We start from the raw sequence: 24,364 nt of genomic DNA, 5'->3' as shown, positions 1-24,364 counted from the left end.
CCCCCCCCACCCTTCACCCCCGCGCCCACCCACCCAAGATTCACCCCCCCCCTACCCACCCAAGATTCACCCCCCACCCCCCACCAAACAATTATTAGGGATTCACATCCCGGGCAACGCCGGGTCTCTCAGATAGTATCATATATATATGAGTCAAAAGGAGTGCTACTGAGCATGGCCAAATGTATACAACAAAAGACAAAAATACCCAATGCTATATCCAATGTAACAAAATACTTAGTTAAATACTTCAATGTTAGTATTCTCATGAGTAAGGGTCATTTAGTTAAACCCCTTGGCCAAAGCGTTATAAGCCTCCAGCCACGTCACGGCATGACCAGTATGCCGGTCCTAACACTACCTGTGAGAATTCTCATTTACCTCTGCAGTGGTGGGAGAATGGCCACAGTGGACCAGTCCTGCACAGGTACGTGGAAAAAACAGCTAGTTAAAAAGTGGAGAGTAAGCTTAAACCCCGGGAGGGCAACGATGGCCACCAACATTTGAGGCTACTATCCGGGCATTGCAGAATCTGTACACATACATATTCTATATAACACACGATTGCTGAATAGCGCTCTCACAAACCCAAAACGATAATGGTGCATACAATAGTGCATAAAATAGTAATGCATAAAAATTAATAGTGCAATAAAAAAATATATAAATAGTGCATAAATAATATAAGTGATGCACAAATGTGACAAACTAAGCTCTTAATAGTGAACTATACGTGATTTAGAGGCGCAAAACACACTCAACCCTTAGTGAAGACTGTTTCAAACGTCTTCTGCACAAACTTCTTCCACAAGGACCAGGGGAGCGTCGTAAGTACCGTAAAAATAAAGAAACATCACATAGTGTAGTAATGTTAACAAAATAATAATAAGCAGTAATGGGCTCACAAATGGCTACTCACAATAGAGTAGAGATATCAGGCATTCATCCAACTCAAGGTGTGCATGTTCCCATAGATGTGCAGCAATATTCAGCAGCCAGTCTCAAAAGAAAAAGAACAAACCAATGTGTAGAACGAAAAAATCTATTGATACAAAGTGAAATACAATTGAAGGCTTACACTTAAGAAGATCTTCAAGCGCAGTGTATAACATGTAGCAGGTGCAGAGCGGGTCGCGATCGCCCCCGTGTACTGCACTGCTCCTCGGAATACTGCCGCATCCACGCCGGGGGTCACACGTCACTTCCGGTGCGGCTGGAACCTCCGGACTCGGTGGTGCAGATGCGCTCTTGGTGCTCTCTCTCACAGATCTCTTGCTGAAACACTCTACGCGTTTCACCGTTGGTCAGCACGGCTTCGTCAGGAGTGATGATATGCTGCATCATGGGGACTTATATACCCACTTGCCCTACTTCTAATTAAGCACAATTGGCTATCCCACTTGTGGTTAACCCTAGATCGGCAGACAGGATCAGGTGTACAATTCCCTTGTATTCTGGCAAATGACTTTACAAATGATAAAGTGTAATGCCTAAATATAATATCAATTCATTACAATACAATTTTAGTATAACAAATACAATAAAATAGATATTAATAATAAAATGCGACTAAACATTGTTCACAAATTTATAGAATGAAAAATGTATATAATAAAAAATCTTAAAATAATTAAAAATTAAAATAATTAATATTGAAATAATAAAGTTTATGTTCTTCCCAGATATCAATCTCTACATAAACTATACTCAAGGAGTCGTCGATTGATGTTTCTCGGAAAAAATGGAAAATAAACATAAGTAACAATGTATACAAATTGTTTTGTAGAACAGAGTGGGGGTTATTATTGGAAGACCTCCAATTATATCAAAGCGAAGCAAAGTTGAATGGGGGTACTTATAAGAAAACCCCCAATGCACAAGAGCCTGACCAACCCCCCCGCCCCCCCCCCCGGGAGGCGGATTATAGCTAACATCAAATTTGTCAGCCTACATTGACATGTATCTCCAAAAATATGTACCTAAACTCAAATCACATCTAAAAGATACAACTGATATCCTAAGAATATTGGAAAGCTTTAAGTGGAATGATGAATATTTTTTAGTCACAGGAGATGTGACTTCCTTATATACATCAATAGATCATTCACAGGGCTTTGAAGCAATTGACAGAGTTCTAGCATTAGATAGGGATATGCCAATTTCATTTTGGGTGGTATTCAGTTTATTTTGAGGCATAATTATTTTTGGTTTCAGGATACTTTTTATTTGCAACTGTGTGGAACTGCCATGGGTACCAAATTCGCACCCAGCTATGCAAATTTATTTATGGGAATATGGGAGGAGGATTACATCTGGTCCATAGCAGAGCTCGGAGCGAATTTGGTCCTATGGCGGAGATTTATAGATGACGTGTTTTTTGTTTGGAGAGGAGATGAAGAGAGTCTTCTTAGGTTCATAGATTATATTAACGACAATAATTCCAATCTCAAATTTACTTGCAATTATAGTAAAGAGTATGTTAATTTTTTGGACCTAACCATTTTTGTGGAACATGGATGCGTCAAAATGAAAACTTTCTACAAAGATGTCGATAGCAACAATTATATATTGCCATCTAGTTGCCACCACCAAGGCTGGCTTAAAAATGTGCCATTTGGCCAGTTTAGGAGGGTTAGGCGCAACTGCACTGACATTGACACCTTTGAGTTGCAATCGAAGACATTAGAAGCCAAATTTCTTGACAGGAAGTATGATTCTGGCAATATACAGAATGCCTTTTTAAAGGCTAAAATTTTGAAAAAAAAAGATTTATTACATAATATAAAAAATAAAACTAATCAAAAAGACAAATTTAGTTTTCATCAAGGAAGAGGCATTTAGAGCCTTGAAACATGTTGGAATTAGCTTTTTATTCAAGATACTGAGTTTACATCTAGTCCCCCAAGCTCCTATCACTCCACCCTGCTCCCACTTGCGAATCTGTCAATTTCAGCGCGACGCCCCTTAGTGACGTCACTCGAGCGCCGACGGAAGCCCCAAAGCTACACGTGGAGTCAGTTTGCCGTGGTAGAGATGGACTGAGACTTGCCTCTGGGGGACTTTGATATTTGATTGCTACCCTCACCGCACCCCACCTATGGACCAGCTTCATCACTGTGGTGACTTTGTGATTGTCCTTACCTGTCGAGCCTGATGACTGATGATCCGTGATTGTCCAGATCTTCATGTTGGTGTGGTGTATGGGTAACTTGTCCCATGAAATGCTGTTTTACTATTTCCCTGATGTACGCACATTTCCTATCCTTGGATATTTAATACATTTTTATCCTTGATTTACTTCACTATGAGCGTTGTGCGCTGTTTTCTTTTTGTTTCTCTGTTTTAGCTCCTGGTGGTGTTGAGCCACCCCTCATTCAGCTGCAGACGCTCTTTCACCAGTTCACGTATAATTTTGTATATTTGTTATCACTAATATTATTTTAGTGCACTTTCACACCCTTCACAGCACTGTTTATGGTTGCGCACCGATTACTCCTCTTGTATCAGTGAGGGCACCTCCACTTCCTGGTTGCCTCCCATTGGAGGGAGGTCCTATTTATACTGTCTGAGCTCTCCTTCATTGCCGAGCATAACTTCTGTTTTGTGACACTGCATCTCACCGCATCCTGCCTTGTCTGCTTCTTACCTTGCTGCCTGACCCTGCCGTGGACTTGGAACTTTGTGATACTCTCCTGCACTGACCCTGGCTTTGGACTACGATGACGACGCTCTCTCCTGCACTGACTCTGGCTTTACGACGACTCTACTCTCTCTCCAATCCTGACCCCGGCTACGTCCCCCAACGTTCCGCTACTCTCCGCACCTAGACCTGGCAAGTACCACGTTTACGCTGTCCTCTATAACCCCGACCCGGCTTGCCAGACTATCCTACACTCTAGATGCGCCCTCGCGGTTGTGGTCGGCGTTCTATACCAATCCCTACCTCAGCCCCGGGGTTGCGCCTCGTTTGTGGGGAGCTACGCGTTACAGTCAGTCCCCACCCAAAAGTGTAGGGAGTGGAGCTACCGCTGAGGACCATTGGTGCACTTTTACCTCCCGGGGCACTCCAGTACCCGGGTACCGCCAACTAATACGAGATCCGTCTGATCCCTCGACGTATGTCTGTCTGGTCCTTATCTGATCCGCAGACATCCGCTTGTGATGGGGCTCCGGCTGGAGTGTGTCCCTTTTAAGAGTCTCTTTAAGGGACCTTGTAGTCTGGTCCCAGACCACAGGCCGTGCACACCGCGTACAACTTGTCACTGACATGCTGTAATCTCGCTATAAGCAGCTACTGGGGGAAGGGTCCATAGCTATAGGCCTTCCCCGCAACAGCCACAAACTAAGGCGAGTCAGGGCCTGTGACAGTAGGGGTAGCTAGGGGACCTAAAAAAAACAAATCCCAGCTATTTACCCCTAAGAAAACGTGTAACTTGGCTATCCTAATAATATTTCATCCAGCCATTCTTTGTGACAATTCTTCCCCCAGTTTAGAAAGCCTGCATTGTCTTTTGATGTGATTTGCAAGCTGTGTGTAATTCTAAATCCCGTCTTTTACATCATTACCTTGTCTGTATTTATGCTTGTGTTAGCAGTTCCTCCCAGATTAGATACCTGGGATTGTGTGGGATGAAATTAACATATCAGCCCTGCAAATGTAAATGGTGTTATGTGTCTGTTCTTAACATTTCTATGGAGGGAGCTTCTGTAATTCCTTTAGCTGAACTGTTTTATAGAAAAGATATGATCAAACAAAGGAAGGGCACTAGTTAATAGAATCAGTTACCAGGTCTGAGCCCCAGGCACTGTTTCTCAAATAAACCTAATTTTATTTCACTGCCTTGTTTTGCCCTGTGATTGATCCCTTAAATATAAAAGGCCTGATCTACCGTGGCACAGCCTAGCTGGGATCTATGTGGGGTCTCTGGCCTTGTTCAGGGGCCACTGGCACCCTGAACACATCCTCACCCTTCTCTGTCCCTGCTCCAACTGGCGTGGCTGCCTAGCGCACCCAAATGTATCTATTTTGGGGTTCCGTGTATCCCGCAGCCCTATTGGCTGTGCGCCCTCACGTGGTCTGCAGCCCCTAAAGCTACAGGGAAATGTAGTCCCTAGCGGAGCCCTATTCTTAACATGGCCGCCACTCGCGGCCGTACTGCGCATGCGCGGGCATCCACAAGATGGCGGTGCAGCGGCGTCCGCCGAGGAGCTCCGGCGACCAGATTGCCCCCAGCTTCCCTGGCGACTCCTTCTTCCTGGCAGGTCCGCCCGCACTCCAGCAGTACCCGCACGCCATGCCGAGCAGCCGTAGCCTCCCCCTTCTCCGCACCGGAGGTAAGGGAGGGAAAGGGGGACCTGGCTACACATACATGTCCGGTATTACCTTTTTTTTTACTGGACAGACTGGCCAAATACCGGACTCCTGGCAACCCTATATACCCCATGGTGACATGGCAAATCCCGATGGCTACCAAGGGAGGAGTTTGGATTCTACAAAGTACCTTTACTTAGTGACATCACTAGGCATCTTCTAGGAGGTGGGTGTGGCTAGTTTTCTGCCCAGCAACTCCAACCCATGTGATGTAAGGCTGTCACTCTGTAGCTACCCCAAGTTAACCCTTCTAGGACCCATTAACCCCTTAAGTAAGTAGTATTCCCACAGGGGTGCTACATAGCATATCTGCAATCTAACTCTAACATTCTAATCCATTTGATTTCACAAGCCTAACACAACACAGGATTGGCCAACTCTAGTCCTCAAGGACTACCAACAGGTCAGGTTTTAAGGGATAGACCTGCTTCAGCACAGGTGGATCAATCAGTGGCTCAGTCTTTGACTGAGCCACCTGTGCTGAAGCAGGGATATCCTAAAAACCTGACCTGTTGGTGGCTCTTGAGGAATGGAATTGGCCGATCATTTACTGAGCCACTGATAGAGCCAGCTGTGCTGAAGCAGGGATATCGTTAAAACCTGACCTGCTGGTGGCCCCTTGAGAACTGGAGTTGGCCACCCCTGCACTATTGTATATGTGTTTCCAAATACAAAGGATCCAAAATAGTGAGATTTGTGAACCGGGAGATAGAATTTAAATTGGCAAGTGCTGATTTTGATCAAAGTCTTACAGAAGTTGGTCTAAGTGCGGTGGTAACAAGAGGAGTGGAGTACCAGGACCTCTATATTTACAAACCAAGAGCACCACTAACTTTTTTTTTATTTACACACAAGTTCATTTCTTTTATAGCTTAAACCTTTCACAGCTTCACTCCAAATAGATATGCCCCCACCCCCCATGTTAACTTGTTTAACATGTTGGATCGTGCCCAGTAGCACTACCCTTTTTAAAGGGACATCAAAAGCTGGTTAGAGAGTTGATGTCTGTCAATCCCAGACCCTCCGAAGCATTGCACGTGAAAATATGTACGTCTACTTGTGCTAGATGAAGGTATTTCCAGGCAATTCCTATGAAGTCCCCTAACCTACTCAACTTACCACACAAAAACATTCTTCAATAAATACAGCTGACCCAACGTTACTGCCAAAGGTTATCCCTCCATCTTCCAATGGTTTGGTCCCTTGATGAACTTGACTGTACCAGATAAACGCCCATTATGGGGCCGAAACGTTTAAAGTTTGTAGGAATAAATTAACCTATAGCATTTGACAGTAACCTTGCTGTGCAGCTGTGTACATGTACTGATCAGTGGTGATTTTTTGTCACCCATTTTGTTCCATTCATATTTTTTTTAAAGCTTTATGTTTGAAATGTCCATATATATTTTTCTGTCTTCCAGAACCCAGAGCATGTAGTATTATACCTGCTACATAGGTACAATATGGAGTCCTTACAGTGGGGGTTATTAAACTGGCTCAGCTTGCCTCTCAGGTTCAGGATCTGTCACCTCTCTCACTCTGGAGGGACTCACCACCAATGGCCACAACACACAGCACACAGCACACAACTCTTGTTTAATAACAGAATCATTAAATACGGCACATTTCTGTCCACCACCCGGCATCTCTGTGTGTCCCCACGCACTCCTCCTCCTCACATAGTCGGGCAGATTTGTGTCACCCCCCCAACATTCAGAGGAATAGAAACAATTCCAAACAAAACTTTGCCACAACGAAGATGGCGGCCACACCTCCCCACGCACAGGGGAAGTCCCCAGCCGCCTGCAGGGCGCATGCGCGAGGAGGTCGCTTCCGTGATGACGCGGGCAGCTCGCTCTGCCACGTCTCTGCTGGGCAGCTGCAGAGAGTGAGAGGGGAAGGGGAGAGAGGGTAGGAAGGGAACGGAGAGGTGTCCTGCTCTCTCCTGCAGTGTGAGGGGCAGCTGCATCTCACAGCTTGGTGCCCTGCAGCCTGTGCATCCTCCTCCAACATGCACCAGCTGCTGCAGCAACACACCACTCTTCTACTACCCCCTCTGCTAGGCTGACTCTCCCCCTCCCACTTCAGAGGCTGCAGCTTGTTAAAGGGGGGAGGGGGGTGTCGGGCACCTTCTCTTTACCTCTTATCACAGTTCCCCCCCAGAGCTCCTGGGAAAGGGGTGTGGAGGGGGGGGGGGAGCATCTCCATCTGATGACTGAGCAGCTGCAACCCCCTCTGCCTTTCCATGTGTGAGTAACAACCTTTATTTTATACTTTAGATTGTAAGCTCTTCGGGGCAGGTTTGACTTTTGGCTTATGTTGCCATTTGCTTGTTGCTCTTATTCCTATTTTTTGCAATGTATTCACAATTGCAGTGTTGTAAAGCACTGCGTACATTTGTTGGCACTGTATAAATAAGTGTGTGTGTGTGTATATATATTATATATACATATATATATATATATATATATATATATATACACACACACTTTTTAATGTAATCACTCCTTTGCATAAGGAGTCAGGTTTGCTGTCCCTCTGTGGCCCTGCGTAACCCTTTTGCTGCCAGAGGGGGATCTACAATGCGTGGCAGGCCCCCCCTGGAAGCGAAAGGGTTAAGTGGGGACCGCAGACGGGCAGCGAACCTGACCGCATAGCTTTCTCTGCGGTCGGGTTGTAACAAGAAGCCGGAGCCAACTCGTACATTTGACAGCGCGCCTCCTTTTTATACACACCGGCGGTGAATGGGTTAATGCCCCAAGCGAGGGGGCATCTCTGGATGAGATTTGCAAAATTCGTCACTTCCATCAGTTCAGTGAATATCCCCCGGCACTGCCATGGTAAAACTTATGTCCGCTTCCACTGAGTTGGCAGATTTTTACGGCACTCTCCAGTGAGGTTACCGGGTAGTACCATCGTGAATAGCCGTGGAATCTGGCGCCCACTTATCACACGCAATGCTTTGCCCACCCTGTGATCTTGTGCCCAATTCCCGCCGTTATTTTCATCATAGTACTTTAACCACCGGCTTAACATACCAACTGGTGACTTGCTTGCCCATGAGTGCTGATCGTCAAGGCCTTCAGGAGTTTGGTTATCATCATATAATGTTCCCCGTAAGGATTACACAGTGTTATACTGTATGCACTTTCTACCAAAAATGTTGATTTGCATTGTGGTGAATCACTTTGGGATGGATTTGCTGTCGCGCAATATGTGGTGGACGCCAGTGACAGCTCCTCAGTGTCCGATACCCGGTAGAATGCTTTGCACACTAGTAACCCGGTGCTGACACTATGGGACATTGTGGACGGCTGTAATGCAAGGTGAATATTTTTATTCTGAAAGATTATTTATTTTACATAAAAACCAACCGTTCGGCCTGATGAAGGCCCTTAGCGACCGAAACGTTGATCTTTTGTTTTTATGTCAAACAAATTCTCTTTTGGGTAAAATTTTCCACTAGGAGTGCCTGGAGATTCATCAAGCTGTATCTATATGTGATGGGGGAGTTTCCTGTCTGTGCTGGAGCAACTGGCAACCCCTTTGTATTGCTTTGGTGTGTGTGTTTTTTGGTGTGCTGAACTTTACCTTGTTTTTGCTTTAATGCATATATGGCATAAAGAAGCGAATATTCATTTACGACTGAGCTAACAATTTTTACCTGGGGCTTTGAGGACTAACAGACTTATCACCGGAAGACATTTGATAAATGTAGTGAACCCCCAGCCCCTAAAGCTATCGTTCACAATGGCAGTATTAGGCTGCGTATTAGGCTGCGTCCATGGTGAGCGCGACCACAATGCTGTGCCTCTATGCGGCAGGCATAGAGTGCGAGGCCGCCATTTACCAGAAGACCCAATGAGGGCAAACCAGCTCCGTGATGTCACGGCCATGCCCCCCGGTCGCGTCTACCCCATGGCCACAAATGGCTGGAGGCGCGCACCACGAGCACAGTAGCGCGCCTGCCCACCATGGATGCGGCCTTAGAAGTTTGAAATCTTTTATTTACTAGTGTGTGTGTGTGTGTGTGTGTGTGTGTGTATATATATATATGTATATATGTATATATGTATATATATTTTATTTAAAGCTACTTTTGACCTATTAAATATGCCACGTTCTTTAGTTTACTTTCAGCCTACGCTGGACTGTCCCTTTTCCGAGACAACTTTAAGGTAACATCGTAAATAGTAGTTCTTGTAATTTTATATGGCATTAACCCCAGTGGCTCAGTCTTCGACTGGTGCTGAAGCAGGGATATCCATAAAACCTGACGCGTGGATGGCCCTTGAGGACTGGAGTTGGCCTCTCCTGGCTTAAAGTTTCACATATTAACGTCGTTTCTTGTGACTTTTTGCAAGGTATAAAAATGACAGGAATATACTTTTTAGGAGGTAAGAGAAGGAATCCGGATAAGTGCTCTCTCTTGCGTGGCACAGCTCCGCTGCCTTCCGCTTTTTCTTTTTCATATCAGAAAATTGTGCCTAAAACCCCCCCCCCGGGGAGGAGCTCATGGAAATAAATTGAGGAAGTAGCTTGTAGCGGCTTTAACGCCATGAAACTTCAATGTGAAACCCTCCAGTCATTTCCAATTGCAGAGTAATACAGACCTAAAAAAAGAATTAAAAATATTACGGGTGGGCTCTCTACCCTTTTGCTACAAGCAGAAGCAATTATTCGTACGGGGGGGTCTCGCTCGTGGACTGAACAGCAGTATTCTTAGCTCTGGGGATACCCCTTGTCCCTGAGAAATTGTTTGTTGTTATGCCAGTAAATTAAAATAAACACAGCCGCTGGGTGTGTTGGGGCATTGGGGTAAGGGAAGTAACTCTGTGTCCCCTTCTGGGGTCCTGAGGGAACGGGCCTGAGGAAGGGGTTTGTCCCCGAAACGTTGCCCCCCTGCTTATCCCCATTTTTATTGCCTCTCCCTCCACCCCACCCCCACCTCCCATTGTGTGATATTCTGTTTTTTGCATACTATGTTTTCTTGCAGTATGTATTTTAGACGCTTTTGTGTTGGTCACATCGCTCCGTGGATTTGACTTGTGTTGACATTAAATATCTTTTTCTGATTTGTCAATTACCTACTCTTGAGATTCATTCTACTAGTCAGCGAGTGCTGGAACTATTATTACTGTTTTGAAACACAGCCGCTGGGTTTCCTAATAGAAAGGTGTGACATCCTCTCTAACATTGGGGGTCTCTGTGATGCTAACCCAGTGACCGTATTGTCTCGGTGGTTAAGGTAAAGATCCCAAGCGGGACAGATTTGCCCTGTACCCCGGCCCAGATCACATGTATGGGACGGTGGCTTCATGTTGACGTCACACACAGATCTGACCACCTCACAGAGGCTGCATGGGCCGTATGGTCACAGTTGTTATGCTTTTTTGTGGGTTACATTTAAAAGAAAGTTACTAAAGATATCATCGTCCTGTGAAAGGGTTTCATGCCTGCGCGATTTCACTTCACAGCAAGTTATTTATGGTTGTCATTTCTTTCTTTTTTTTTTAGTCATTGCATTTTCTTGCATGATATGAAATATTTTCCCGCGCGCACATACGTGTCAGCCCAGGTGAGCACGTGTGTGTATATATAGCGGGAGTCTTCGGGAAAAGCTCTGGCCATTGGAGGCCCTTAGAATTGGCCTTGGACTGACTGCTCCTTCTAATTTCATTGTAGTTGCCTACACATGTTGGTGACAATTTATTCACTCTGAAACTCACTTGTAAGCCAAGCTAATACCCAAACACTCTATGGCACAGATATCAATGCTGGCACAATGTTACAAGGATAATCGGTTGTCAGTCGTTGAATGTATCCAAAATGACCCTGCAATGCTTTTGTGGCCCTATTTCTCATCCTGACCCTTCGGGATGCTTTGTTGAAGAGCCCCAATGTACAGGATACATAAATACTGTATATGCTTTCAAGCCAGCGGCTGTCACACTCTCAAACTCTCTTGTGGGACAAGGTTTGGCCTGTGAGTGGTGGGACTGTCTTATTCGTGTCTTTGGAAAATGTGGGGTCAGCAGTTCGCAACTTCCTTCGGTTCACTTTATTTTTCTGCCTGACGCCACCAGAAATGGAATCGGGGCAGAAATAAAGGGTGCCTTTTTTGAAATTCTGTAATGCCACAGTTGCTGGGCGCTCCAACCCAACAGCAATAATATAGAGGGGTGTATAGCAAACCCGTTACCCAAACGGATAGCTACCAAGCTAAATATGTCCACATTCCGTGCGCTCGCCGACGCTTCCAAGTTTGTTGTAGTCCGGATCAACGCGGCGGCCCTAGCAGGGCCTTTCGATAAATTGAGAGGCTTTGACGAAAGTCCTGCTGGGGCGGAAACGTTGATCGGGCTGCAATAAGCTCCGAAGCGTTGGCGAGTGCATGGAACTGGGGCTTATTTTTACATTGTATATTCCATATAAAACCTAAAAAAACAAAAAAATTCCCAATAAACTTGCATATCAGAGTTATGCTGCACATTGTATTCTCTATATCTGATTAGAGTGCAAGCTCTGTGGTACAGCGAGACTGTTAATTCTCGTTTAACACTGGGCTTGGTATTCTTTTTGTACGCCCCCGGGTTTTTTGTTGTTGATGATTTAATAATGAGATTTAGTCCGTTTGAAGTCGCTGAGAAAGCTGAGCGAGTGATGAATGAAGTCCGGCCTCCCACTTGTTTCACTCACTACTCAAACACAGCCACCGCCTACTGCCGGCACCAGTCGGCCCCTTCTTCATGTAGTGCAAGTGTCCGCTGGTGCCTGTCCCAGTGCCTTGTGTCACGCACTAACCATGTACGAGAAGCCTTGCCCGCAATACAAACTGGGACAAATGTCTCTTAATCTCCCCCAAACCTCAATACTGAAACTCCCAGAAGTGTCCAGGAGGTTAAAATGAAGTGTAGCAACTCGTGTTTGTGAGGTTGTAAGGCAGGCCTACATACCAGACAACTTCACCCCTCTGGCTGTAAAAGTGGTTAGTCCTGTGAAATACAAATAAGTGTCCGGGAGGTTAAAATGAAGCAGGGTGCTGCTATTAGTGTGTGTGTGTGTGTGTGTGTGTGTGTGTGTGTGTGTGTGTGTGTGTGTGTGTGTGTGTGTGTGTGTGTGTGTGTGTGTGTGTGTGTGTGTGTGTGTGTGTCATACATAGGGTATGCTGCTTTAAGATCTTGAAGACAATTTTTTGGCAAAAAGCAGGTACCTAACCTTGTTACCCAGCCCCATTGTATAGTTCACCGTGTTCAGTCCAGGCTTGTCACAGTCTAGGGAAGGGAGGCTGGAATTCCCATGCAGAAGTGATGCATTCATTAAGAATTATGTGGCATATATAAAGAAAATGTTTCATTCCGTGTGTGTGTGTGTGTGTGTGTGTGTATGTATGTATACACACACAGCAGTTCTGGATAGATGAGGCAGCACACTGGATATAGTGAAAAGAAGTATTGTAGTCCAACCTGGGGTTAACCCCTTCTAACCACAGTGTCATTTATAAGATCATTGAGGGAGATTTTATAAAGGGCCTGCTCCCTGACCTCTGTTGTATATCCCCTTTGCATACTGTATGTATATACAGTATGTTAGAGCAGCTAAGAGGTCAGCTGCACGTATCGGACACGGCAAAATATTATTATTATTATTATTTATTAACCACATTAATTTTATATGCTCCCTCAGAAAGATTTGATTACCATTGAGTAAAATGTTCACCGGTTTCTGTTAAGAATGAACCCAAACTTTAATCTTATCTAGTAATGTTTTAATGGTGTGATTACAAGACAAGATAAGTGGAACCGCCTGCACCTGCAATTAACCTGCATATACTTTGTTGTGCAAACAGTCTTATCAGGAGAGAGATTAGGTAAATGTAACCAAAAAGAAAACTACCCCAAAAAATAAAACTTCAAGGCATTTGGTTGCTGCGGGGGCCCGGAAAGTTTTTAAAGAATATTTATAAATACTTATGGACGCCTGATTCATTTAAACACGATCTGAGTCACCTGCATTAAACGTGCCCCGGCCCTGCGTTCCCGTGGGTCTTACCAGGGATTCCATCTCTATAAAGCAGGAAAATCCGGTATCTGTATAGGGTGGGAAGTAGCCCAGCAAAAAAATAACAAGGCTCTGAGACACACGGGCAGGTAATCTGCAGTGGGGGGGAGCGGGGTAATCTGCAGTGGGGGGGAGCGGGGTAATCTGCAGTGGGGGGGAGCGGGGTAATCTGCAGTGGGGGGAGCGGGGTAATCTGCAGTGGGGGGGAGCGGGGTAATCTGCAGTGGGGGGGGAGCGGGGTAATCTGCAGTGGGGGGAGCGGGGTAATCTGCAGTGGGGGGGAGCGGGGTAATCTGCAGTGGGGGGGAGCGGGGTAATCTGCAGTGGGGGGGGGAGCGGGGTAATCTGCAGTGGGGGGAGCGGGGTAATCTGCAGTGGGGGGGAGCGGGGTAATCTGCAGTGGGGGGGGAGCGGGGTAATCTGCAGTGGGGGGGGAGCGGGGTAATCTGCAGTGGGGGGGAGCGGGGTAATCTGCAGTGGGGGGGAGCGGGGTAATCTGCAGTGGGGGGGAGCGGGGTAATCTTCAGTGGGGGGGGCGGGGTAATCTGCAGTGGGGGGGAGCGGGGTAATCTGCAGTGGGGGGGAGCGGGGTAATCTGCAGTGGGGGGGGAGCGGGGTAATCTGCAGTGGGGGGAGCGGGGTAATCTGCAGTGGGGGGGAGCGGGGTAATCTGCAGTGGGGGGGAGCGGGGTAATCTTCAGTGGGGGGGAGCGGGGTAATCTTCAGTGGGGGGGGCGGGGTAATCTTCAGTGGGGGGGAGCGGGGTAATCTGCAGTGGGGGGGGAGCGGGGTAATCTGCAGTGGGGGGGGGCGGGGTAATCTGCAGTGGGGGGGGGCGGGGTAATCTTCAGTGGGGGGGAGCGGTGTAATCTTCAGAGGGGGGGAGCGGTGTAATCTTCAGAGGGGGGGAGCGGTGTAATCTTCAGAGGGGGGAGCGGGGTAATCTTCAGTGGGGGGGGGAGCGGGGTAATCTTCAGTGGGGGGGGGAGCGGGGTAATCTTCAGTGGGGGGGGAGCGGTGTAATCTTCAGTGGGGGGGGAGCGGGGTAATCTTCAGTGGGGGGGGGAGCGGGGTAATCTTCAGTGGGGGGGGAGCGGGGTAATCTTCAGTGGGGGGGGAGCGGGGTAATCTTCAGTGGGGGGGGAGCGGGGTAATCTTCAGTGGGGGGTGGAGCGGGGTAATCTTCATTGGGGGGGAGCGGGGTAATCTTCAGTGGGGGGGAGCGGGGTAATCTTCCGAGGGGGGGAGCGGAGTAATCTTCAGTGGGGGGGGGGGAGCGGGGTAATCTTCAGTGGGGGGGAGCGGGGTAATCTTCAGTGGGGGGGGGAGCGGGGTAATCTTCAGTGGGGGGGGAGCGGGGTAATCTTCAGTGGGGGGGAGCGGGGTAATCTTCAGAGGGGGGAGCGGAGTAATCTTCAGTGGGGGGGGGGAGCGGGGTAATCTTCAGTGGGGGGGGAGCGGGGTAATCTTCAGTGGGGGGGGAGCGGGGTAATCTTCAGTGGGGGGGAGCGGGGTAATCTTCAGTGGGGGGGGGGGTGTGAGGTAATATTCAGTGGGGGGGAGCGGGGTACTCTTCAGATTGGGGGGAGCGGGGTACTCTTCAGAGGGGGGGAGCGGGGTAATTTTCAGAGGGGGGAGCGGGGTACTCTTCAGAGGGGGGGGGAGCAGGGTAATCTTCAGAGGGGGGGAGCGGGGTACTCTTCAGAGGGAGGGGAGCGGGGTAATCTTCAGAGGGGGGGAGCGGGGTACTCTTCAGAGGCGGGGGGAGCGGGGTACTCTTCAGAGGCGGGGGGAGCGGGGTACTCTTCAGAGGCGGGGGGAGCGGGGTACTCTTCAGAGGCGGGGGGAGCGGGGTACTCTTCAGAAGCGGGGGGAGCGGGGTACTCTTCAGAGGCGGGGGGAGCGGGGTACTCTTCAGAGGCGGGGGGAGCGGGGTACTCTTCAGAGGCGGGGGGAGCGGGGTACTCTTCAGAGGCGGGGGGAGCGGGGTACTCTTCAGAGGCGGGGGGAGCGGGGTACTCTTCAGAGGCGGGGGGAGCGGGGTACTCTTCAGAGGGGGGAGCGGGGTACTCTTCAGAGGGGGGGAGCGGGGTACTCTTCAGAGGGAGGGGAGCGGGGTAATCTTCAGAGGCGGGGGGAGCGGGGTACTCTTCAGAGGCGGGGGGAGCGGGGTACTCTTCAGAGGCGGGGGGAGCGGGGTACTCTTCAGAGGCTGGGGGAGCGGGGTACTCTTCAGAGGCGGGGGGAGCGGGGTACTCTTCAGAGGCGGGGGGAGCGGGGTACTCTTCAGAGGCGGGGGGAGCGGGCTACTCTTCAGAGGCGGGGGGAGCGGGGTACTCTTCAGAGGCGGGGGGAGCGGGGTACTCTTCAGAGGCGGGGGGAGGGGGGTACTCTTCAGAGGCGGGGGGAGCGGGGTACTCTTCAGAGGCGGGGGGAGCGGGGTACTCTTCAGAGGGGGGGGGGCGGGGTACTCTTCAGAGGGGGGGGGAGCGGGGTACTCTTCAGAGGGGCACCGCATAGAAAGGAAGTCAGAACTGCGAACGGCAGAGGGACGATGCTGTGTCGGCCGCGTGGTGTTGGGGCTCATGCAGGCGACACGCCCAAGTATTAAGAGGCTGTGTGACAATACCCAGGGCCCAGAGTGTAGTGCAGGGGCGGCCAACTCCAGGCCTCAAGGGCCGCCAAAAGGTCAGGTTTTCAGGATATCCCTGCTTCAGCACAGGTAGCTGTCGAAGGCTGGCCAAGTCCAATCCTCAAGAGCCACCAGCAGGTCAGGTATTGGGGATATCCCTGCTTCAGCACAGGAGGCACAAGCAGTGGCTGTCTTCGACTGAGCCACCTATGCTGAAGCAGGGATATCCTTTAAAAAAACAAAAAACAAACACCTGACCTGTTGGTGGCCTTTGAGGATTGGAGTTGCCCCCCCCCCCCCCCCCCCCTGGTGTAGTAACTCCTGTTCGTGGGGCTGTAAGGCAGGTCTACATGGCAACTTGACCCCACTGGCAGTAAGTGGGGTAATACCGCGCTTCCAAACAAGGTGGGGGGGGGGGGGCAGCTTTAATGTGATAATGTTGGGGAGCAGCCCTATTAAACGCAGTGTATTGTGTCGCCCCCTGGCCCCTGCGTCAGGATGTGCCTGCCTCGCACGGTTTCCCAGGCCGCGCTGAGCGTGCTGGCACACGCGGAGAATGCAGACTGCTGCAATGTTACACCAGGTTTGGTGTTCACCAGCATTGGTTTGCTAGATCCTGTGTGTTTTTTTTTTTAATTTTTGTTTTACGGCAGCCGTGCTTTGTTCCTGCCCGTTCCATGCATGATTGGGGGCGTTCGTTCAACTTCTCTCTCATGACATGAGTGGTGACCGAAAACGTACTTAACCCACAAATATCAGAGGTCCCAAATTGGGGAGGTTTTGAGCCCCAAAATGTGCATTTTAATGGGGAAATGACTGAATTCTGTCAGTGAGCCTGTCGCAGCCGGAGATTGCGCATGCTGAGAACCGGTGAGGCTGACTCCACAGCGGTGAATTGACATGTCAGCACATGTGTCCTTTTTGTGACTGCAGTTACAATATTTCATGACCTGCTTTGTGTGTTCTGAGGGGAAAAGTTTCCTTTGACATTGAACGCGCTGGTAATGCTGATCCTCTTCACTTCCTTTGCTTCTCCTCCACCCCCCCCCCCCCCACCCCCCAAAAAAACAATCTTCAATGCAAATACATGCGTGCCACTTTAATTTTGCGTGGTGCCCTTTTGCGCCGTCCCTGATCCAATGGTAATACGCAACAGGAGTGCCCAAGAAATGTTTTGAGAGATCAGGATTGGTTTTCCCACCTCTGCCGGGTGGACAATTCTCAGCAATAATATGTGGAAAACAAACATCCACATATTATTGCTGAGAATTGTCCATCCGGCAGAGGTGCAATTTTTTCATCTTCAACTCCATTGATGTGAGTGTTCTCTATTAACCACCATTCCCGGTGTAATCTAGGAGTACTATGGTGTAATAGGATACATCTTAATTGATTGGGTTACACCTATTTATTTATTTATTTATTTATAAAATATTTTACCAGGAAGTAATACATTGAGAGTTACCTCTCGTTTTCAAGTATGTCCTGGGCACAGAGTAAAACAAAATAATACATGGTTACAAATACAGTTACATAAGTGAACAAGGTATCTTATACTATATTAGTGAAAGCACTGTATGTTTGCCTGCCTGGATGTCCGGTGTCCCTAGCGGCAATCTCATTGGTCCCTTGGGCCGCCCGCCCCCGCACACCTCTCATTGGCCTCACACACTCACACCACCCCCTTGGCCCGCCCCTGAGGCGGAGTGACAGGCCAAAGGTCCACAAAAAAAAAAAAAAAAAAACACACACACACACACACACACACACACTCCCACCCCCCCAAGCTCACACACACCTCACCCCCCCCAAGCTTACCCCCCCCCAAGCTCACACACCCCCCCCAAGCTCACACACCCCCCCCCCCCAAGCTCACACCCCGGCGCCGCTACAGTCAGCGGGGGAGCGGAGCGAGCGCCCGGGACACACGCGGGGGAGCGGCCACAACACGCTGCCTCCCGTCTCACATCCACGTGGGAGCGGCCGGATGGGTGAGGCAGCATACCCACGGGCCTCGCCGCACGCTCCTCGGCACCGGCTCACCTCTCCCACCCCCCTCACAGCAAAGACCAGCCTACCCGGCGCCGCCTGCAACGCTCCTCGGCACCGCCGCCTCACCTCGAGCCGGAGGGCAGCGGGGGGGCTCCCGCCCTGCAGGAGGCCTCACCTCGAGCCGGAGGGCAGCGGGGGGGCTCCCGCCCTGCAGGAGGCCTCACCTCGAGCGGGGGGGGGGCTCCCGCCCTGCAGGAGGCTTCACCTCGAGCCGGTGGGCAGCGGGGGGGCTCCCGCCCTGCAGGAGGCCTCACCTCGAGCCGGGGGGCTGCGGGGGGGGCTCCCGCCCTGCAGGAGGCCTCACCTCGAGCCGGAGGCCAGCGGGGGGGCTCCCGCCCTGCAGGAGGCCTCACCTCGAGCCGGAGGGCAGTGGGGGGGCTCCCGCCCTGCCGGGGGGGCTCCCGCCCTGCAGGAGGCCTCACCTCGAGCCGGAGGCCAGCGGGGGGGCTCCCGCCCTGCAGGAGGCCTCACCTCGAGCCGGAGGGCAGTGGGGGGGCTCCCGCCCTGCCGGGGGGGCTCCCGCCCTGCAGGAGGCCTCACCTCGAGGAACATGCTGCCGACTGCAAGGTAAGCAGCTCTCCCCCCACACCCCCCCATTCCTTCATTGCCAGCCTCAACCCTCCATACACACACACACACTATATATATATATATATATATATATATATATATATATATATATATACATACACATACACAGAGACACACACACACAGAGACCACACACACACACACACATGTAGGCGCACACACACACATGTAGGCACACACACACACACACACACACATGTAGGCACACACACACGTCCACAGACACACACATGTAGACACACACACATGTAGGCACACACACACGTCCACAGACACACACATGTAGACACACACACACATGTAGACAGACACACACACACGTAGACAGACACACACGCACACACACACACACACACCTATACAGACACACGTATACACACACACACGTATACACACAGACACACGTAGACACAAAGAAACACGTAGACACACAGACACACGTAGACACACAGACACACCTATACACACAGACACACCTATACACACACACACACACCTATACACACACACACACCTATACACACACACACACACACACACACACCTATACACACAGACACACACCTATACACACAGACACACACGTATACACACGTATACACACGTACACACACGTACACACACACACACACGTAGACACACACACACGTACAAACACACACATACAAACACACACGTAGACACACGTGTACACACACACACGTAGACACACACACAGACGTAGACACACACACACGTAGACACACACACACACGTAGACACACACACACACGTAGACACACATACACACGTATACGCACACACACGTATACACACACACGTAGACACACACGTAGACACACACACACGTATACACACGCACGTAGACACACACACATGTACACGTAGACACACACACATGTACACGTAGACACGTACACACACACACATGTACACGTATACTCACACACATGTACACGTACACACACACATGGAGACATACACACACACATGGAGACATACACACACGCACATGTACACACACACACACACGTACACACACACACACATGTATACATACACATAATGTATATACACACACATGTATATACACACACACACACACATACACACGTGTATACACACACAAACATGTATACACACAAATGTACACACACATGTATACACACACACACATACTATGTATACACACAAACATGTATACACACGTGTATACACATGTGTATACACACACATGGAGACATACACACACGCACATGTACACATACTGTATACACACACACATGTATACACACACACACACACACGTGTATACACACACATGTATACACACACGTATACACACACACAAACATGTATACACACACACAAATGTATACACACACACAAATGTACACACTCACAAATGTACACACACACACATGTACACACACACACACACACACACACACATACTATGTATACACACAAACATGTATACACACACACAAACATGTGTATACACATGTGTATACACATGTGTATACACACATGTGTATACACACACGTACACATGTATACACACACACACAATATATACATACACACAATGTCTACACACACATGTGTATACACGTCTATACACACATGTGTATACACACACATGTGTATACACACACGTATACACACACGTATACACACACACACGTACACACACACACACACGTACACATGTATACACACACACACACACACATACAATGTATACACACAAACATGTATACACACACACAAACATGTATACACACACACAAACATGTATACACACACACGTGTGTATACACACACACGTATACACACACACGTATACACACACACACTATCCCCAGCAAAACCACATCAGCACACCGCTATCCCATGCCCCCCCAGCACACTGGCATTCTCGGCTCCCCGCCATTCCCAGCCCCCATCAACACCATCAGCACCCACACATCGGCACCTTTGCACCTCCCCCATCGGCACACCCACATCCGCACCCCCACATCCGCACCCCCACATCAGCACCAAACCCTCCAAAATCAGCACACCGATACAATCACCATCAGTACAGCCACAGCAGCACTACCACCGCACATGGGCCGCGTTGACCACTCCTCACCCAAATGCCACACCCACACCACAAACATCCCGGGCAACGCCGGGGCTCTCAGCTAGTACATTATATACAAGACATTGCGTGCACAGTTAAAGAAAATATATATTATGAGCGTATGAAACAGTTACAGACCAGATTAAAGTGTGAGACAGCCTTAGATTTGAAAGAACTTAAGCTGGTGGTGGATATGAGAGTCTCTGGTAGGTTGTTCCAGTTTTGGGGTTCACGGAAGGAGAAGGAGGAACGTCCGGATACTTTGTTGAGTCTTGGGACCATGAATAGTCTTTTGGAGTCTGATCTCAGGTGATAAGTGCTGCATGTGGTAGGGGTGAGGAGCTTGTTCAGGTAGCTGGGTAGCTTGCCCAGAAACCTAGATTACTGATACAGGCTGTAAAGGGTTAACTGCTTGGTGGTGGTGGTGTGTGTTTTTATGGTCATTTCCATCACCATTTCTGGAGTGTTTAGGGTGAAATTGCATGGAGTGTTCCCATTCTCACAGAGGTGACAGCACCTGTAAGTAAGTGTGTTACTCCTCATTGTTTCAGTGCATGTTTATATTTTTCATTCATTGTATTGAGCACGAGTGGAAGTTCCAGCACCAAGGAGGACTCTTATCTGCAAAAAATGATGCAGTTTGTGCTTGTCGTGAGCGCACTCGCGCTGACTATAATCGTAGCATCCCTGTGCCCGTTCTAGTTCTGTATCGCAGTAGCTGGGAGTGGGCTGTGTACATGTAAGGCTAAGGCCCCGCTCCCTCAGTCAGCGCACCCGCACGGCAGACAGGCGGAGCGCTGACAGACACAGACCGCGATATGCGGTCTGTAGGGAGCCGGAGTGGGAGGGAGGGGGGTGGGATCTGATCGTGGTGCCGTACACCCCCCCACACACATACACATACATACACACACACATACACACACACATATATATACACACACACATATATACACACACACATACATACATACATACATACATACACACATACGTACACACTCACACACATACGTACACACTCACACTTTAACCCGCAGCTCCTTCCCTGCTCCCCGCCTAAGGCGCCTCCCATCTAGCTCCTTCCCTCCCCCCATTGGCTGACTCGCGTACCACGTGACGCGTCAGTGCCGAAAATCACTAGGATCTTGCAGCATCGGCCGGCTGACGCGTCACAGTACGTAGTCAGCCCTGCCGGAAGGAGGCAGCGGGGGCAGGGACCATTCAAACAAGGGTCTGGTGGTCCGCAGCCACGCACCCCGCCGGCCGCAGTGGGTGCGCAGCCTTTCAATGCTCCAGTAATGTTGTTGGGTCTTTGTTCTGTAAATAGAGTATGATTGTATGTGTATCCTTATTCAACGGCTTCTTCGCGCTCAAAGCCTGAGTTTGCATCGCTTTAATGGGGCAGTCCCACAGAGCAGGAAAAAATATATGTATTTATAAAGCACTTATCAATGTCGTTGGCTTCCTTGGAAAGATTCAATTACTTTTCTATTTACCTTGGGTCAGTTTAATATGAACCGTATCTACTAATTATTGTTCGGTCCATTAATCTGTTTTAGCCAATTATGGCAGCACAAGTCGTTTTAAACCAGGGGCGGCCAACTCCAGTCCTCAAGGGCCACCGTCACGTTTCAGGATATCCCTGCTTCGGCACAGGCTACTCAGCCAATGACTGAGCCACTGATTGAGCTACCTGTACTGAAGCAGGGATATCCTGTGAAGGTGGCCCTTGAGGACTGGAGTTGGCCACTCCTGGTTTAAACCAACAAGGGGAATAAAGTGTGGCTCAACAAAATACATTAACGCAGCGCCCCTCGTTACTCTACGCCTTCTCTTTACACGGAGTCGTTGGGTCCCTGGAGCTTCGGGGACCCCCTCGTTCTGAAAAGACTTACTGGTAAAGGTACTGGCGTTGGCTCCTGGTTTCGTGGTGGGTTTTAAATAGCCGTCCAATAGGAAGTCGCAATGGATGCCCATTCCCTTTTCTTATTGGTTCGTGGGACGGGGGAGGTTTAACCTGTCGTTTTTGCTCGCCCGTGGAGAGGACTGAAACTCTGGTACCATTACCGGCAAGTATTTCGGGAACGGAGCTGGCAATCAAACCGATGAGCTCTGGCGTCAAGAAATAGTACTGAGGCAGCAGAGGAACGGCATTCCAGCGCTCGAGTGTGAAGAATAACGCGTATCCAAAGGATTCTTTGACTAAAATAATTATGTAGAACACTAATCGGTATCTCACACCTCCCGGGTGGAGGAAGAGACAAAATAAGACCGTATGTATGTATGTATGTATGTATGTATGTATGTATGTATGTATGTATGTATGTGCACTATCCAGTCACACACACTATGCCAGTTTGTGCTGTCGGACTACACACACAGATATGGAGATTTGCACTACGCTGCAGTATAGCAATTCTATTTCCGCCAGCAGTGTTTGCCTTGTGACCACCATCTTTTCAGTGGCCACTTCCAAATCTCTGCTAGACATTGCTGAGACACTTACCTCTAGAGATCCGTTGGTCACTGTGATCCATGTTTGCCGGACTCTGATCATAGAACTTCTATATAATCACTGTACCCCGCTATATGCAGACGGATACACATATAATAGCGCATAATGACACACTGATCCAGGCGGGACTCTGATTGCCCCAGGGCATACTTGAGAACGAGAGGTAACTCTCAATGTATTGTCCTGGTAAAACATTTTTATAAATAAATAAATGACCGGTGCCCCCCTATTGCAGCAGGTATTATTACCCACTGATCAGCTGACACAGCCACTTACTGCAGTTCACCTATGCGAACGTGGCTTACCCCATCTATTTTATTCTGTTATGCATTGTTTTTACTCATTCCTATAATCATTCAATCAGTCTCGGGGGTTACTTGCTTTCAATGTCTGTATCGAGCTATCTGGGCTTCACCCATTGTGTTACTATCAATTTGTTCATCCACAGGTGTCCAGCGTGCACACTATTGTGGGCTTGTCTTAGGTGTTTTCCGCCATCTGGAGGTGTGCGATACCTATTTGTATTTATATGGGGGGCTCAACTCCAGTCCTCGACCCTTCCCCCCTCCCCCAACAGGCCAGATTTTCAGCATATCCCTGCTTCAGCACGGGTGGCTCAATCAGAGGCTCAGTCAGAGACTAAGCCTCTGAGCCACCTGTGCTGAAGCAGGGACTGATTGGGCCACACCTGTTATAAAGCAGGGATATGCTGAAAACCTGACCTGTTGAGGAGGGGGGAGGCTTGAGGACTGGAGTTGAGCACCCCTGTTACATATAATACCCCTCCCCTAGTGCACCCACCTATATCTAGGTTGAGGGGTGCAGGTATCACTTTTTGCTGCATTTCAAAGTAATTATGAAGCCGCTATTAGCCAAATTGGTAAACATAAGTAGATGATATGCTTGAAACAAAGACACCTTGCGGCAATATTTGTTTGGGTTTTGGACCTTTGCGTGGAATTGCACTGTGGGGACTTGGTTACCTTTATGACCGGGGTATTTAACCCAAGT

The 24,364-nt window shown here is 49.1% G+C and overlaps 1 protein-coding gene across 1 annotated transcript in view; it reads left to right on the top strand.

Annotated features, from left to right (window-relative positions):
• Nucleotides 1–7,201: 7,201 nt before the first annotated feature.
• TMEM39A (transmembrane protein 39A) overlaps nucleotides 7,202–24,364 on the top strand; it is a 70,334-nt gene continuing 53,171 nt past the window's right edge. The window contains exon 1 of the mRNA XM_075593624.1: nucleotides 7,202–7,620. The gene's annotated coding sequence lies outside the window, so the exon portion shown is untranslated. The remainder of the gene's footprint in view (nucleotides 7,621–24,364) is intronic.

This window comes from Ascaphus truei, chromosome 3, assembly GCF_040206685.1.
Source record: "Ascaphus truei isolate aAscTru1 chromosome 3, aAscTru1.hap1, whole genome shotgun sequence".
NCBI lineage: Eukaryota > Metazoa > Chordata > Amphibia > Anura > Ascaphidae > Ascaphus > Ascaphus truei.
Note: the sequence above shows the minus strand (reverse complement) of the source record. Positions and strands in the feature narration are given on the sequence as shown.